This window comes from Myotis brandtii, unplaced genomic scaffold, assembly GCF_000412655.1.
Source record: "Myotis brandtii unplaced genomic scaffold, ASM41265v1 scaffold39, whole genome shotgun sequence".
Lineage (NCBI taxonomy): Eukaryota > Metazoa > Chordata > Mammalia > Chiroptera > Vespertilionidae > Myotis > Myotis brandtii.
The window spans coordinates 5,972,823-5,978,594 of NW_005364953.1; positions in this window are offsets into that span (position 1 = coordinate 5,972,823).

Genomic DNA, 5,772 nt, shown 5'->3' on the forward strand with positions numbered 1-5,772 from the left:
CTGCTCTTTAAAAAAAAAATTCAAATTGTGTTGTAATTCAGGCACTTGAGGCCTGAAGTTCTATGTTTGATTTTCAGCAATTTCAGTACTATATACACAAGAGTAAAAGGTGTACCTCAGCCTGGTCAGCATGGCTCAATGGTTGATTATCAACCTATGAACGAGAAGGTCAGGGTTTGATACCTGGTCAGGGAACATGCCAGGATTGTGGCCTCGATCCCCTGTGTGGTGTGCAGGAGGCAGCTGATCAATGATTGTCTCTCATCATTGATGTTTCTCTGTCTCTCTCCTCTCCTTTATCTCTGAAATCAATAAAAATATATATTTTTAAAAAGTGTCCTTCAGGGCACACTTGGAAGGTCTTAGGTCATTTATATAGTGTGTGAGCTGGGAAGTTGAATCCCTGAACAACATACCAATGTCATTATATTCATTAGTTTTCAAAAAACATTCAACAGTATTTTGTACAGAACCATCTAGCTCCTTTCTTTTTATAAATTTTTTATTAGTAGTATCAAATATCTGTCTAATGCAGATATTTTGTGTATCTATATAAACAATTCATACCATTCACTCTCAGAACTCTCTTTACTAATGGAAATAGGGACATTAACACCTTCTAAGCCAGTCATATTAGAGAGCCAATTCCAGAAACCCTAGAACCAATTTAGAAAACTCAAGTTTAAAATTCTGTTTCTCTAGGATCCCTCTTGGTATTAAAGTCTGTATTAGACAGGGTTCTCCAGTGATATAAAAACAAGATAGACATATGCATATACATGAATAAAGATATACAGATAAAATGAGATTTAGTATAAGGAACTTACTTGCATGATTATGGAGGCTGAGAAATCCCATGACCTATCTGGCATCTGCATGCTGGAGACCCAAGAATACCAGTGATTTAATTTAGTCTGAGTCTGAAAACCTGAGAACAAAGAGAGTCGATGGTGTAAATTCCAGTGCAAGAGCAAAAGTACACATGATGAGATGTCCCAGCTCACACAGTGAGTGAGAAAAATGAGAAAAATTCCTCTTTGCCTTTTTACCTATTTGGGCCCTCTATTGATTGATGATGCCCTCCATATTATAGTGCAGTGGTTCTCAACCTTCCTAATGCCGCGACCCTTTAATACAGTTCCTCATGTTGTGGTGACCCCCAACCATAAAATTATTTTCGTTGCTACTTCATAACTGTAATTTTGCTACTGTTATGAATCGTAATGTAAATATCTGATATGCAGGATGTATTTTCATTGTTACAAATTGAACATAATTAAAGCATAGTGATTAATCACAAAAACAATATGTAATTATATATGTGTTTTCCGATGGTCTTAGGCGACCCCTGTGAAAGGGTCCATTCGACCCCCAAAGGAGTCGCGACCCACAGGTTGAGAACCATTGTTATAGTGCAATCTACTTTACTAAGTCCACCAAATCAAATGTTTATCTCATCTAGAAATACTCTCACAGACACAAGAAAATGAAAACACAACCAAAAATGGGATAAAAATTTTGCAGTCCTATATTTGACAAGGTAATTGTATCTAGAACATATAAAGAATTTTTACAACTCAATATTAAAGGGAAATGAACAAAGGATCTGAATAAATATTTTTCTAAAGAAGATATACAAATGGCAATAAGCACACTAATAGATGCTCAACATAATTATCCATGAGGGAAATTCAAAGCAAAACACAAAGAGATAGAAACTGGCTCATGCTTACTAGGATAGATATAATTAAAACACATATAACAAATATTGCTAAGGATGTGGAGAATTGCTGGCAGAAATGTAAGTAATGCAGCCACTTTGGGAAAAAATATCTGGAAGGTCCTCAAAACATTACACAGAAATTCTATATGACCCAGCAATTCTCTTCCTAGGTATATACCCAAGGGAAATTAAAACATGAAAGCCACAAAATACTTACACATGAAAGTCTATTGCAGCATTATTCATAATAGCCAAAATGTATAAAGAACACAAATATCTATCAACTGATGAATGGTTAAATAAATTGGTGTATATCAATACAATGAAGTATTAGATAGCCATTAAAAAGAACAAATTACCGAAACAAGCTACGACATGAATGAACCTTGAAAATATTTTGCTAAAGAAAAAAAGTCAGTCACAAAAGATCACATATTACATGATTCCATTTTTATGAATGTTCAAAATAGGCAACTATATAGATTGGTATTTTTCTAGGGCTTGGGAGAATAGGGGGTTGGGACTGAAAGCTAAGGTTTGTGGGGTTTCTTCTAAAGCAGTGATGGCAAACCTATGACACGCGTGTCAGAGGTGACACACGAACTCATTTTTTTGGTTGATTTTTCTTTGTTAAATGGCATTTAAATATATAAAATAAATATCAAAAATATGTCTTTGTTTTATTATGGTTGCAAATATCAACAAAGTTCTATATGTGACATGGCACCAGAGTTAAGTTAGGGTTTTTCAAAATGCTGACATGCCGAGCTCAAAAGGTTTGCCATCACTGTTCTAATGGGTTATAAAAATGTTCTAAAATCAATTGTGGTGATAGCTGATGGCTGCTTAACTCTGTGAATGTACTAAAATCCATTGAATTTTATGCTTTAAATGGGTGAATTTTAAATGTGAATTATATCTCAAAAGTTGTTTTAAAAAATTTGTCCTCTGTAACAATGTCTTATGGTTCTTGCCTTCATTTTCTTATCTAACAGTGCTTCTCACCTTCTCTAGTGCAAATCATTGGGTAGAAGCCAAATTGATGAGAGTGAACCAGACTAGAGAATAAAGATTTGACAGCTTTCTGAGTAGTGTGGATATTCACATTAACTTCCATGGAGCAGAACACAATACTCACTTTTTGTAAAGTCTGCATCAGAGTCATTCCGTTACCAGTCAAGCACCTTGTTTCTTGGCCTCAGTCTGTGAATAGAATTCAACTATATCTGCATGTTTTCACATATAATCACGTGCCTTTTAGATTGTGTGTCTGTTTTCCTTTCTGTAATTACTCAGCATATTATCTTTCCTGAAGAATTAGTTATCTCTGAAACATACTTTTTATTGCTTCTAATGATATTCACTAGGTATGCATTCTAAATTCATCCTGAAGTGACATACAAGATTCCAGTAAATCCTATATAATAAAACCCTAATATGCAAATTGACCAAACAGCAGAACAACTGGCCACTATGATGCACACTGACCACCAGGGGGCAGATGTTCAACGCAGGCACAGCCTCCTGGTAGTCAGTGTGCTCCCACAGGGGGAGCGCAGCTCAGCCAGAAGCAGGGCTCATGGCTAGTGAGCACAGTGGCGGTGGTGGAAGCCTCCCCTGCCTCTGCTGCAGGTGGGCGGTAAAGAGCAAGGGGTCCCGGAATGTGAGAGCCCAGACCGTGAAAGGGATGTCTGCCTGCCTGCTGGCAGACAGACATCCCCAGAGGAGTCCCAGACAGTGAGAGGGTGCAGGCCAGGCTGAGGGGACCCCCCCCCCCAGTGCATGAATTTCGTGCACTGGGCCTCTAGTTAGAATATAAAAGGATCCCAGCACACTTCATCATTTTTAAAGCAAAACTTGTAGGTTACAGCTAATTTTTTAGGAAATTGCTTTTAAATATCTACATATGAAGTATATCAAAACCTGTATTTCTACATCCGCTATAGATCCATAGGATACTCATGGGAAGTAGATTTCTTTTTGCTTGATTCTCAGAAAAAAAATTAAATTGAAAGTAATTTATAAATGACTATCAAAATGTTAACTCTAAAAACATTCTTTAGCCAATATCACATTGATGTCCTCTTAATTCATCTCCTATGGAGAATTTTCCATACTAGCAAATTATATTTACCACCTGGAGTTCTCTACAGATATAACAGATAAAACATCAGAGCCAAACATTAGTTTAACCCAAAACTTTAATTCATGAAAATGTTAAATAAATGCTGCTAGTCAGAAGCAAAGATTAATAAACTTCTGTGTTTATTTGATCATAAATTATAAAACAGTAACTTCTATTTTTAAAATATTCTGTAAAAATAAAAGACACCAGGAATTCAAATTATAAGATATTTAATGGTATAGTCACCAAAGTAATCAAAGTAGAATAGTCAAGAAACATAATACCCATACAAAACTTCTGACTTCTGTTCATGGTTACTGTTCATAAGCAGTAAGTTTATTCTTATAAGAATCAAAGCAGCAATAATATATCAACTTTAAAGAGTCTAATTCAAATACAACTTCCTTAAAGAACTATTCAGATGTGTAATTGTCCATTTTCTGAAGATCTCTTGCCTTGACAGCCAAAATTTCTTGATGTACTGCATAATATGTTCACTAGTTACAATGTCTTAAGGCATAATGGGAAACAATTTCTGACCAACACTTGCAACATTCAGCAAATACATTATAAAATATTTTATGTAAGGCGCCGCTAGAATCTATGTAATATCACAATGAATTTCTTACTGTAAATTAATTGAATAGATATATTTGAATTTTTTTGTGAGGAAAATCTAATAAACAATAGGAGCAAAAAAGAAACAGAATGACTATTTTGTTTAGGTTTCTGAATTAGATTCATGGGCCCATTATATTATGTAGAAGTCTCCTGCTGATAAGAAAATGACCAGATATAATGCTTTTTGAAATCCTGTGAAAGCAATTTAGATTTTTAGTTATATATGTGTGTTCAACCAGTATATGTGGAACCGTCCCAATCAATAAAATGAACAAATTTGTTGTAAAATTTTATTTGCATCTACCTATATAATTTTGTACCTGAGGAATTTAACATGCTACTCATAATTATTTATTTTTAATTTTAATGAAATACTTATTTCAATGGAATTTTCTGGCAATTTACACTTTTCTCTATTTCTTTGATCAACAGAGACTCTTGAGGTAGTTTATTGTCTTTAACAAAATGATAAAACAAAAGAATGAACTATATGAAAATGAATGTGATTTGTTTTATTAGTTTGAAAGATATTAATAGTCAATATATTTTTAAAATGTGCATGCTATTTCTTTTTAAATCACCTTTTAATTAGTTTTTCTATATCAACACAATTATAGAGCCATGTGACATTGCTAGGTGAAGTGCACAGGTCCTTAATACTAATAGGAACAATAACATTGCAAATAATACAGCATACTTTTTCCCCCTTTGTCTCTCATACCAACACTATATATATTTTTTTTCTATGAAGGGAAATACTAGATGAGTTTTCTCCGTATTTCAAAGCTTTTAAAATAGCTATTTTTAAGCTGAAAACCAACAGCATATAACAAATCATATTACTTTTTTTTTTAAACCCTCATCCAAGGATATTTTTTCCATTGATTTTTAGAGAGAGTGGAAGGGAGAGGGAGAGACAGAGAGAAACAATGATGTGAGAGAAACACATCCATTGGTTGCCTCCCGCATATCCCTGACCAAGGCGGGGAGCCTGCAACCTAGGTATGTGCCCTTGACCAGAAACTAACCTGGGACCCTTCAATCCACAGGCCGACACTCTATCCACTGAGCAGAACCGGCTTGGGCTCATTGTACTTTCTTAATGCATGAACATTCATGATATAATTGGCAAGTGCTGGCATCAAACAAACCTCCAGGTAACTTATTAAGGAATTCAATGTCCACACATTGAAAGAACACTCACTTTAGTGTATAGTATCTTTAGGCACTGGCATTAAATTTTTTTGTTACTAGAATTCTACAGGAAAAGTAATTGCCAGGATTTGTGCCTCTGCATTACTGT